The following is a 13,456-nucleotide window of genomic DNA, read 5'->3' on the forward strand; positions in this document are numbered from 1 at the left end:
AGTTTCCGTGTGTGTGCTCCCATTGGTGCTAGGCTGCCACCTCGTCTCCTTGCAGGTCTGTACACTCACCGTCTACTTTAGGACCTGTGGAGGGAAAGTCCAGGACTGGTCAACATGTGACCCTGTAATGTGACTGCTGTGGAACTGGAGCTAACTGTCCAGAGTAGCAGGTCAGGTCAGACCAACTTTATCTCGAGTGAGGTGACAGGCGGTGGGCAGAGGGCAGCACCCATCTCCTGTCAGCTGTACCATCATTTAGGAAGGTGTGGAAACCTCTTTCCAGTCTCTAAGCTCAGAACTACTGGGAATGTTAATGTCTATCCATGGCCATTGCTAATTAAATTGGTGATACAGACTCCCCTGAAATCTTTCCCAGGCACCGGTAGTGTTCCGCTGTCCACTGGGGATGCCCAGGGTCAGACAAATTGAATGTATTTGAATGTTACCATTAAAAAAAAAAAAAAAAAAAAAAAACAAACCCTGATTTTCCCATTAGACCTTCAAGATTTTGATCTTTTACCCTAAATGGAAACTTTTGCAGTAACAAGCAACATGAGGAAGAACGGGAATGTGTGGTCCAAAATCCACTCCAGGAACGCGGGGATTGTGAGATGTTGTTCAGAGGCCTTTTCATTTGTGATGCAAGAACACTGGTCACAGATGATGTACAGACAGCCATGTGTATCTATCACAAGGGGAAATGTGTGACCCTCAAACAAAGTGGCTGGTTGACACTGGTGGTCTACCAGTCTCCCTCTACCATGGAACGGAGAGCTTGGTTTACTCGGAGTCTTGGAGGCACAGATTGACAATGTGGTTAATGCGTAAGTCAGTGCTGAAAACGTTCACCCTGTCATGCAGTGTTGGCCTCTTCTTTCCTTTGCAGATATTGGTGGGACCACACAGCCCATATCTTTCACAGTGTCCACTATCTGGGTCCCATGGCCCTTTCTCACTGTCATAGTTGAGTCTTGTCTTTCTCATTTGCACAATGGGAATTATACTGTGACATGATGCATGTAGTGGAAATCAAGTGTGATCATCAGCCACCCTCCATAGACTTGGCAATATTATTTAAATGTTTGTTTTGTTTTCCAGGGACAGAAAGCTTCCTCAAGGGTACTGGGGTATCTCCTTGGAAACCACACCTCTTAACCATGCTGTGAAGGAAGAGCCAGCCCAGGACCCAAGGCTTTTTCTTCTCCTGATCCAGTTCTCCTCTAACTACCTCGAACACCATTCATGGAGGATGACAGGGCTTATTCCCAGGCATTGATCACACCTCTACTATTTGTCAGCTGTGCAGACTGGGGTCAGCTTCTAACTGGCAGTGCCAGAAAGATCTCTGCCTTTGTTTGACTGTGTAAAGAGATTTCTTATCTCTGTGGTGATTTATTCATTGAAATTCAGGTCAAGACATTTGACAATGTGAAAAGGGGAAGTCACATGCTAAGTAGTAATACGCACTATTTTAACTTGCTCTCCTATATACTTCTAACTTTTAGTCTCAGCACGTCTCTCTGATCCTATGCTTTCCTATGAGCACAAATGTCATGAAGAAGGTGGTATCAAGTTCACACACCTTAGGCCTAATTCCACACATCTTGGGACTGGACCCTAAAGTGTCTCCCTTTCATCCAGCACATTGTTGTCCATACCTTTCAGATTTATCCCTGTAGTGGTTCAATTACTTTTAAAGCCTTGGAAGATGGCAGTCATTTTTATTTCCCACCCAAAGGAAAGCTGAGTCATGACATACATGGAGAAACATTATGCAAACCCAAGTTTGTTTACCAGATGTTATGATGATGGCCAAGGATGGGTTATTTCTTCTTCACAAGCACTGGTGAAAGGTAACTCTGATGCTTTCTCCCTGTTCCTCAGGCATTGTTACATTTGGTGCCCCTTTTTCTGTGATGTCATGGTCATCTTGGATCTCCTTGGTTTTCATTTGTTTTAGATGAGGGGCTGTGGGGGAAATCAGAAAGGCATACTTTGGTGGATAATTGCACTGGATAATGACATTTAGGAAGGATCCCAAAGGTAGAGGGTGCCAACAGACGTCTCAATAATTGGTGGTAGTCTCAAGGATCCAGGCCCTCAATGGAAGAGAAGGTGAACCTCCTCTGGTTTTATATAGGACATTTGCTTTCTTGGATCTTTCCCAGGAGATCATTCCAAAGCCAGCCTTGTCACTTAATCTCTTGTGGCATGTAGTCAGTGAGTGGGTACGCACCAGTGGGAATGGTAATGTGCTGCAGATACTTGGTACACGGCATTCCATGTCACACTCCAATTTGCCTTAAAGAGCTTTCTCATGCCTCTTATGTAAGTGGTCTGAAGACCGTGGATTATCATGACCACATCAAGGCATGGCATTGGAGTTAAAATATTGTGTTACATGAGTAGAGACAGACTATTGATTTCATTACTATCTGTTACTATTTGAAATGGGATAATATACCTAGAGATGAATCTGCCCAGTTGGTTGTAGAATAACTTCAAATTATGGAGTTACTATATAGTGATGGACACTCCGAGATTTCAGGACAACATAATGATATTAGGTCAGTGATAATCTCTGTAGCTAGTCTTATATACTCTGTGACCATTTGGCATCATGTCCCAGGAGGCTTTCCCATGGCAGTACTCATGTCTTAAATTAGGATTCTTGTCATTGCTCTTTATCAAGGGAAGGTGAGGGTTCCCCCTGAGAAATTTGAAAAAAAGGCTTTGATACCCTTTGTTATTTTATAGGTAGGAGAGAGGCACATTTTTTCCCTGGAGCATTGAAGGCCTGTATCTCCCACCTTACATGCCAACTCCTTTCTTTTAGGTTTATACTTGAACATAAGGCCTAGGCCCAGGTATCACATTTGCCATGGATAAAAATGTAACCGCGTGCCTCCTCTGTGATACGCGTTCCCTGTGATGTGCATCCAGTCATGTAACTTAGACAGCAATGGTCATTTTGTGAAGTCCCTTCGCCTACTGGCAATGATGCTGATGGTAGGGATAATGATGCTGATGGTGGTGGTGATGATGCTGAAAGAAATCAATCCCAGCGATCACTGGTGCTAAGTTTACTAGAACCGAGAACTGTGACCAGTTCTCTTCATTGGGATCTTACCTCATCCTCTAAAAATGACGCTAGGTAAATAGTATTCTTTTCATCTCCATCTCACAGAGCACACTAATGATTACAGAACATGTACTTACATTGCCGTAGTGGCAGAGCCAGGACAGCATCAGAAGGAACTCAGATCCAGGTTCCACTGGCCTTGAATTCTGTGGGTATTATTCACAAACTGTGAGAAGCCATGATTTTTGTTTTTGAGACAAAGTCTCATGTTCTTGCCTCAAGATAGAGTGTCCTGGCATCATAGCTCATGTCAACCTGAAACACTTGGATTCTAGCGACTCTGTTCCCTCATCCTCCCTGGTAGCTGGGACCTCACCCACCTGTCACAACACCCTGCTAGTTTTTGTATTTTTAGTGGACAGTGGCTCCTTCTCCTGCTCAGGCTGGTCTGAAACACCTGAGCTCTAGCAGTCCGCCTGCCTCAGCCTCTCAGAGTTCTGAGATTGCTGGTGTTAGTCACCACACCAGGCCTGTGAAAAGGCTTTTTAAGGAAGTTTCTGGTGCTTGAAAAAGGACCAGTTACCCCGCCTTCCATCTTCTTTCCATTTTCTGGACAATGTTTACATCCAGAGAATATACAGGAGGCTTCTGTAGTAGTAGAAATAACTGCTGATGATAATGGTCCTAAAATGATAGGACAAAACATCTTGAAATAACAGATTTCAAGGCTGGATCCCCAGGTAATTTGATGATCTGTTCTTCCATGACAAGAATTATAGGCTTAGTGGCTCCAGAAGGTGGAAGAGGCTTTTGTATCAGGAAAGATGGGATGACATTGCACGTGGTTGCTCCATCGGAGGCTTATAGACTGAGGTGGGAAAGGGCTGGGGTTAGTGGCTCCAGGGAGAACTGCTAACAAATACTGAGTTTGAGAGACTCTGGTGACCATGTTTTGACAGGTGTTATGTGTCGGAGGGTGTAGGTCCTGCCTCCTTTACTGTGCTTGGCACTGCAACAAAGTATATTGTTGAGTGTGAAATAGCCAAGTGTGCCCCTTGGCAAAGATGATGCAATGTGATGGAAACTCTGGATTTTGGTGTCTGTGAGGGCTTTGAAGTTTTTGGCTCATTCTCTGCACTGCCTTAGCCTATGATAAATGGCTTTGGGGAAAATCGCCCTTCACATCTTATATGGTAGCTGAGTGGAGTGATCTCAGGCAGTGCTCTGAAAGGCACCTTCGATTGCTTATGGGAACATTTTCTATTTGGTGAGCTGACCACTCAGCGTTTCATATTCATAGTGAGCTGTGTTCACCAGTGGACATTTATTAAAGTGAACTGGTGTTCCTGGTGTGTCCTTGGAAGTTCCTCCTCAGGGGCTTCTTTCTCCCCATTTCAATGGCTCAACAGCCTTGTGGAAGGTCCTACAGGGAGCAAGGTATAGCAGTGGCAGCATCTGGGGAAGGTGATTTTAGGTCCCGGGCAGAAACGGGTGGCGGCCCATTGTCGGGCTTCTGAGCTGAGTAGTTTACACCCTGTACAGGGATGATACGGCAGCATCATGAGCACTGTGGGTGCCGGGTATTGGAATGTGGGTGGCATTTGTCCAAGCACGTCTGTCCTGCACTCTTCCGTTGATCATGTTCTGCACCTAGCTGGGAAGGAAAAGTCCCGTGGATCCTGCCACTGAGCAGGATGTGAAACAGATGATGCTTAGGTCCTCTTGTGTTGTGATGTATCTGCCTGGGGTTCAGGAAGTTTCTGGTTTGGTATGGAAAGTGCAGGAGTGCCAGCATCTAGGGAGATGGGAACTATGGGTTGAGGATAGAAACGGGTGACGGCCTATGGTGAGGCTTCTGTGCTCAGTGTTTTCCACTGTTCACAGCAATGGCGCCACAGGAATTGTGGCACTCTGGGTGTGGGGAATTGGAATCTAGGTGGCATTTGGCCAAGCATGTCTCTCGTGCACTCTTCCACTGATGATACTCTGCACCTCGCTGGGAAGGAAAAGACACATGGACCATGTCATTGACCTGTACGTGAAGCTGGTGATGCTCAGGTCCTCTTGTGTGCTAGCCCATGAGGCTGGGGGTTCAGAAACTTTGTGGACCAGGTATCCAGGCTGGCAGTTTAACCTATCCAGTTCCTCATGATATAGGGGCACATTCCTGTGGAATGTGGGGGGGTCACATTTCCTATTTGTGTGCTGGAAACCATTGCTGCTTTATGGTGTAAGTTGTGTCATTTTGCTCTTTTAGAGGCCTGTGTACATAGTCTTAATAGGACATTGCCTGTACTCTCAAGAGAGAGTGTGGCAGACAGCACAGTGAGGGACTCATGCCCCATGTGTAGTGCTACAGCCACCAACTCTCTTGAAGGTCAAGGTAGAGCTGCAGTGTGAGGTGGGGAGAGCTCAGTGGTGTCCCTAATTCAGGTTACCTAAGGGTTCTAGAAGGAACGTGAGGAGTGTCCTGAGTATAAGGAGAATGCAGAGGCCATGGAGGACACAGGGATTTGGGGAGGTTGTCATGGGTATTAGAGTTCAAGGAATTGTCCCCCTGTGCCCCTTTTCCTTCCCTCACAGTACATTTTTATGAGCATAGCTGGGGACAGAAGAAAACAATGTGGACGTGATATGGGGAAACGTGGGCCTTTGCAAAGTTGTTCCATTTATGGTAGGGACAGGATCTTATTGTCCTTTCTCCAAATCAATTGTGGGTTTATCTGTTGGTGAAGTATTTGCTATGTCACCCTCCTCTCTGCAAGGCCCTAGAACTGTGGAAAATGGCACGGACGTAGGTGGCCATTCACTGTCTATTACAGTCCCATAGTACTGTAATGTGACAGAGTTTGGGCCGGAGCTGCAGTTGCTTATGCTGACTTGCTTGTAACCGCCCTGATACAGTGTTTTCTCAACCGCTTCACATTCAGGGTTTTCTCCTGTCACTTTGTCAGGATCTCTGGGCACAGCCTGTGATGTACATTTCCCTCTATCTTTTGTAGAAGGGCTCTGATCAGGCTCTGGTTTCAGCTGCATAAGGTGTCTCCTCTATTCCCAGTCACATGCAGCACAAGCCTTTTACTGCCAGGTCCTTGTCCATTCCTCACGGTAAGATTGGAAAGAGGTGTATTTGGCTTTCAGAATTTTAACATACATTTCAAAGGAGCACAACAATTTAATAGTTACCACTTTTCTAAGGGAAATGGTGTATGGAAAGGGAAGGGCTAGATCTGTTTCTTTCTTTGAATGGGGAGGTGTCAATTGTTATTTTCTTTATTACTGTCTCACTCAGACGCCATGACTGGTTGCTCTCTCTCCTTAAAGACATGTATAGCTCTAGAGAATGTATTTAACAGACCACCTGTTATGTGACTCTACAGAATTCTCAATTATTTGCCTACAAAATGGGTTTTCTGATTTGGTCTTGCATTTTGTAAGATCCTTGGGTTGTTTCAATAAAATGTCTCTGTTACAGAAACTCTGAAATGTGCGTGTTTTCTCATTCACAATGACTGAAATCATATTGGCTGTAATTAAAAATATGATGTGTATATTCCTGATCATTGAGGGGAGGGGGTTGGTGGCAGGGATTGTGGTTTCCAGGCCAAGAGGAAGTTCTCCCATGACCAAAGAAAGAAAGGGAGTAGGCCATCTCATACCTCCCTATATGAAGTGATCCTTTTGACCCCTTCATGAAGAGCATGAATCCACACGTGGATATTGTGTTGAGGACAAAGTCTCATCCTGCTCATGCTAAGGGTGAGGAGAAGTAGAGTGACCAGGAAGGTTCTGCAGGACACAGTTCAGAATGCATGAGGCCCCAAACTGTACACAGTGAGCAGGAACATAATTCCCACTCCTGCCTCCCTCAATCCTTGGTCCCTTGAGGCTTAGACATTTTTTTTTTTTTTTTGAGACTGAGTCTCACTATGTCACCCTTGGTAGACTGCCGTGGCTTCACAGCTCACAGCAATCTGAAACTCCTGGGCTGAAGCGATGCTCTTGCCTGAGCCTCCCAAGTAGCTGGAAATATAGGCGCCCACCACAGCGCCCAGCTATTTTTTTTTCTTTTTTGGTTGTAGTTGTCCTTGTTTGGTAGGCCCGGGATGGGTTTGAACCCACCAGCTCAGGTGTATGTGGCTGATGCTTTAGCCACTGAGCTACTGGTGCTGAGCTGAGTCTTAGACATTTTTTATTGTATCCCACAAACTTTCTTCTAATGGATCACACTGAAAGGGGTAGATGCTTCTTGGCATCTCTGTTGCTTAGAAATGTCAGTACTCTGCTCAATGTGTACAATATCGAGTTAACTGCAATAATATATCGTTTGCTCAGGTGAGCCTTGTCTGAGAACTTCATCAATCAGCAGTTTTAGTAAGTTGTGAGGTTCAGGAGCTCCAGCCCCAGAGAAGGTTTAGATAACTTGTATCCCCCTTGGGCAGCTTTGGCTTTGTAGTTATTCAATGTCCCTACAGGAAAGGGGAGGACTGTGGCGGGAGGAGGATACAGCCGATCGTGTGGAGCTGGCTGGCTGAGCTGTTCTCCCTAGTATCCTGCCTCTCTCCCCTCCTTTCTGTGTGTCCCTGTACAGACCTCGGTGTCTGTCTGTCCCAGGAACACAGGTGCTCACCTGCTACAGTCTCGGCCTGGTCTCTAGCCAGAGAGGTGGTCCATGAGAACTATGGGTTTCTGGTGTCTAATGAGCAGTCTGAATTCTCTACGGATTCAAGCAGATGATTTGGGTCAACCATCAGTGCCTGTCCCTCGTCCTGGAGGAATGGACCTGAATTATTCAGCTCGGGGCTGAGAGAAGACCTGGTGTTTCCGTGTGCCGTGTGCCAGCCTTTGGTTTCTAGGAGGCTGGGCCCCTCGTCCTGAGAGGAAGGAGGGTGAAGTACAATGCTGACTCTTGGCAAACTTAGAGAAATTTCAGGTTCATGGCACCATCCTCCATGATGCTGCCTGCGTTTCACATACTTGCCATTGATTCGAGGCTCCCCAGGCACATCCATGGTGCTGACCAACTGTCCCAGAGTCCTGAACAGGAATCCACAAACAAAAGTTGCAGATGACCACTGAATATTAAAGAACGTTTTGAGTTCCACGTTATTCAACTACCTGCTGTTGAAATATGTTAAAGCAGTATTTTTCCTGGTATAATTTACAGTGAATGTGAGAAACGTAACAGTGGAATGAATGCAGAGAAACAGCCCTTTCTATACTCCCCTGAGAGGGAAAGAGCGAGAGAAATGTGTTAGAGGTAGACTTGCAAGTATCCCAAAAATGAATGTGAAGAACTGGTGAAGACACTGCAAGGACAACGTTCAGCAAGAGAACTAGGCCAAAAAGAAATACATTGGTGAACGTCATCTCTTTATTTTCAGACAGTATGAAATTCAAAATTCATGCTTATTTTGCCAACATTAAAAACAAAGTATAGGGCAGTGCCTGTGGCTCAGCGGGTAGGGCGCCGGTCCCATATGCCGGAGGTGGCGGGTTCAAACCCAGCCCCGGCCAAATTAAAAAAAAAAAAAAAAACAAAGTATATTCTTAAAACCTTGTTTTGAGAAGGCCATAAGTAAATGGACATCCTCTCGGGTTTTGAAGGCTATTTAAATTTGCCACCAGTGTCTGCTACACAATTTGACTACACCTGTGAAAACCTTCTAAAATTGTAACGAATTTTGTCTGACATGCACTGCCAGAAGATTGGACTCTCCATGGAAAACTTTAGGGCACCTTTACCCTGAGCATCTCACTCATTCCAAACTGCAGGAAGTGTAGGGATGGCACCATGTCCCGTCATGGATCGGTCTTCCCTAGGAGTCCATCCATCAGAGCAGCTGTCAGGACAGGCAATGACGCAGGGGAGGAGAGGAAGCCGGGGTGGGTTCTCACGACCACGTGGAGGCAAGGAGCCAGACAGCCCTAAGAAGACTCAGGATGTCAGGAGGAGGAGGAAGCCACATGGGTCCAAAGGAAGGGTCTGGGTGAGGTCAGGGGATCAGAGGTCTTTAACTTGGGACACACCTCATGGGACATCATGAATCATCCTGGCATGTCATTTGACTGATCCTGGGGACTTTTCTGACCAACAGGTAGGAAATGCATCTCTGAGCTCTCAGGTAAATGCACAGCAGTGCCTTTAGGTGTAGGAGGAACACATGTGAGAGCCAGAGAGGTGACTGCACTAGCACTAGGATGCTGTAGAAATCGTAGCATTGCAGATACCTGTGCGCACAGGCTCTGCTGGGTCTCATCTTTTCTCCCCCTGATTCTTTCTTCCTGGCTCCTGGCTCGTCAGCACACTCTCCTGTAAGGTTCCAGCTGGCTCAACACTTAGCCCATTTAGTGTCTTCAGGAATTCTCCTCCCCTTTATCAACTCCCTCTCACATTAACATTTGTTCAAAAATGGTGAGATCCTTTCAATCCACAAAAAAACAGCATTAAACAGACAAAAATAAACAAACAAACAAAGCAGCACTTCAGATCTTCAGCTGTAGGTGTTTCTCAAGTCCACATTGCTTTTCCACTCACCCGCTGGTCATCTTCTTTTGCAATCTTTCGTCAGTCCCTCAAACACCTTGTAGCGTGGACCCTTACTTTTTCCTCTCCTCCCCTAAACTATTCTTCCCTTTGATCTCCTTCCTCAATTGGTGGGATGACCGCTCCATCAGGCGACAGCACGGGCACACTCGCAGTAGCCCCTGACATGTTATCCTCTCCCACTTCCCATAGCAGCCACTGCCCAGTCACCTCGTGCCATGTCACATTCTAGTATGTTTCTCAGGTCTCATTCACTTCAATTTTAAGAAAATTACCATTCATTAGAACCCACCTTGTCTCTCACAACATGTGTGGACCTAAGTGGCCTCTTTTTTACCTTGTGATTTCCAATTTACCTTTGTTCTACACAGGCTGCTAAATGACAGATCTGACATTTTTTACAAAAGGTCGTGAATGCTGGAAGTATCTCCATACCCGTTTAATCCCCCCAAGATTGTCTTCTCTGGACTGCTGCTCCCCACTCACCTTGCGCCACCTACTATATTCACTCTTCTCCAACATGGCCAAGCCCACCCGTTGTTCTGCGAGAGTTGATGGACACTCCGAATCCCCTTAAAAGCAGAGAACAACCCCCTTCTGACGGTGGGGTTGAGAAGCAAAGCAAGAAAGGCTTCCTGGAGGGGAGGGCAATTGACCTGAGCCTGGTCACACTGGGTGAGCCGGGTTACCAAAAGCAGAAAGGACAGGACACGTGGCCTATAGTAAGTGCAAAGTCTTGAGGAATAGATCGTGGCGTCCAGATAATGGGCATAGTTATCTGAGGGACGAAATCAGAGAGGAGTTACTTTGCCGATACTTTACCTAGTAACAGTGTTTCCACTTGCAAAGCTGGAGCGGCAAAGTGGTTCCCCGCCCATCATTTCTACGCCTATTCTGGCGTCACTTGTAGGCGGGGCCTCACACTGGAAGCCGCGAAACCTTACCTCGTGGCGAAGTGGAAGGTTCAAATCTAAACTGTGCAGGGCGGCTTTTGTGTACCGTTTCCCTGGACAATACTGGAATATGGCGCCTTCCCGCTTCCGCGACCCGAAAACCGTAAGTTTACTTTGTTTTATATCTCAGTTCTTGGTTTGTGTCCTGATTTTGATGCAAGTTGGTACATGGTATGTGACATCCTTAGCAGCTGTGTCTGGTGTGCTAACGGGTCGGCGAGGACAGAGAAGCTCCCTAGACACGTCCGGCCCAGTTCTGTGCTTGATGGAGCAACGGGATGAGTGTTGCGATTTTGGTCTTTTAAGTGTTGATCTTGGATTCCTTTTTCTTAATCTAACCGTTTGTGATGTATTGAATTAAAAAATGAGGAAGTGGCTGGTGAAATTGGTGAGCCGGTGACGCTCCACTCCTTCCCAGTGAACGCTGACCGCCTGGGATCTGATTTTGCTGTTATTTTTTCTGTCGTTTGGTAAATACTGTCACCGCTTCATTGTTTAATCTTTATAGTTTGCCACATTTGTCGGTTTTCTTTTTAGATTTCTCTTCCTTTAGAGGGAAAAGGAGGACGGTTCCGCCCCTCGTGACCCATTGTGGCCCGTGACAGCCCCCCACCCCCCGGCAGTTAGCTGCCTTTGAGAGTAGTTTTATGTTTAATTTAACATATTTTTAATATAATCCCATTAGTTAAAGCTCAGAATCTTCCTTATATGTCACCCCTAGAAGAAAAAAAGTTTTCAGATCATTTGTACGTGAAGTAAGGCAGTGGACTTCAAGCTTGTTCACCAACTAACAGGCATCGCCTTGTTTTGCTCCTTGAACTCTGTTTTGTGTTTTTATATAATGTAGTGTAATATAATATCACAGTATTCAGCTACAGGGGGTGGTGGTGCATAGCCTTTCAGAGGATGGAAAACAGCAGTTTGGCAAGAGCTTGTACCTTTAAGACCCTGAGGGGAATGAAGCCCCCAGGGATAGTATTACTTATTTTCCTTTACAGAATCATGTTTTGTTTTGTTTTGTTTTGTTTTTTTATGACTTCACAGTCCTTTGAGTGTGCATAATTTTGATTTGGCTTTGTTGCAAAAATATTTTTCTAATCAAGGTGTTTCCAGTGTGCGTGCTCTGAAGCAAACGGTCTGGCTGGGCACTTCACGTTTTCAATCACGATGGCTGCCGGTCAGCCACTCTTTTTCTTCAGCCAGGATAGGACTCAGATTAGCATTTAATTTTACGTGTTCATCCTCGTTGCATTCAGTGGAGTTTTGGTCCCAGGGCTCGTCGTCAGGTGCTATTGAAAGGTTTTGTGTTCAGAGAGAGGAAATTAGCATTGGATTGAGCGCCTTTTGTTTTCAATTATAATTTCTTCTTTGACATAATTAATAATATTCTTGTGATTACGTCCCCACTATGATGTTACTCTGCCTCCTTAAATGTACTCCATTTGTTTACTTTTTTGTACCCTCTGTTGGTGGATGCATCAATAAACTTTAAAGCGAACGTTTCAAGCAGGGGTCCTCAAACTGCAGCCCGCAGGCCACATGAGGCGGTGTGATTGTATTTGTTCCGGTTTTGTTTTTTTTACTTCAAAATAAGGTATGTGCAGTGTGCATAGGAATTTGTTTATAGTTTTTGTTTGTTTGTTTTTTTTTAACTATAGTCCGGCCCTCCAACGGTCTGAGGGACAGTGAGCTGCTCCCCTGTTGAAAAAGTTTGAGGACCCCTGGTAGGGAAAGGTGCTTGGTCCCTGCAGAACTTAGTAAGTCCGCTGCGTTCCTGGCATTTTCTGACAGTGCATACTCCCCGTCGTTGACCGCTGTTACACAGAGAGGGCTTTTACTTTAGGAGAATTGAGTGTTTGGTATCATTTTGTTCAATTACATGTGGTCCTGGCCCTTTTCATCGGTTCGAGTAAAAACATTTTTCGTTACTTTCAATGTACGCCTAAGATATATCATGTTGTAATTGGCTTTGCGCCTCCTGCTTTACAGCAGTTTCGGTTTCAACTTACCCCCTAGCCTGAACTCTTACTTTATTTTACCATCAAATTATTTTACTATCTTTGCATTGGTGGAGCTTTTAGTTTTCGTGTATGTTATTTCAGAGATGTACCCGACTGAGGGAAGTCTGGTGGCATTTTTATTGTAAAACCGCAGCCAGCGACTGACCCAGTGCTTGTTTTACTGCAGTGAATGCCCAGAATTACGGGTCACCTGTCACACTGCACGTTGCTTGGCATTTGATTTTCCAAATGAATGAAGTGCCCAATATCACATTGCTCAAAACAATCTTGTCTCCAATCTTTTGCATACATTTGCTTTGACAATTGTGTGTAATTTGCCATTTATAAATAAAGATATTCATGATCAAATTGAGTGCCTTCAGTTATCTGGGAGCGAATTACATTTGCAGGTCATGTCACACAGTTTTATGTTTGAAGCACAATTGTGTATTTAATGTACGGTTTTCTTTTGAATGTAGTGTTAACTCCTGTTTCCACATGCTCTTCCATGGGAAGAAATCACGCTAGTGAAGAGGACTGTGGCCAAGGGAGAGTCTGGGCAGGACGGGAATTGTCTGAAACAGGCTCCTCCTGTTGACCTCCTCCGGATGACCTGTGAAAGGGGCAGAGGGCCCTCTGTACAGCACTGCCGTCTGGTCTTGTGGCACCGTTCATGCCTTCTCTGCTTCACATCGTCTTTCACTCATTTGGCCGACCTGGCACGGGCTGCGTAATTGTGCGCTCAGCCCACACCAGGTACTTTCAGAAGCTCTTCTGAAAATAAGGGTAGTAAGACCTGTGTCCCAGCCACCTATCATATAAACTTCTATGTGTGTCCCCATTGGTGCTGGGCTGCCACCCCATATCCTTCCAG

General features: G+C 45.6%; 2 pseudogenes; one reads left to right on the forward strand and one right to left on the reverse strand.

The window, feature by feature from the left end:
- The window catches only part of LOC128577232 (Krueppel-like factor 4), an 873,632-nt pseudogene that overhangs the window by 580,202 nt on the left and 279,974 nt on the right, over positions 1–13,456 (reverse strand).
- Positions 1–13,456, forward strand: part of LOC128577233 (Krueppel-like factor 4) — a 793,492-nt pseudogene that overhangs the window by 498,924 nt on the left and 281,112 nt on the right.

Source organism: Nycticebus coucang, chromosome X (genome assembly GCF_027406575.1).
Source record: "Nycticebus coucang isolate mNycCou1 chromosome X, mNycCou1.pri, whole genome shotgun sequence".
Classification (NCBI taxonomy): domain Eukaryota; kingdom Metazoa; phylum Chordata; class Mammalia; order Primates; family Lorisidae; genus Nycticebus; species Nycticebus coucang.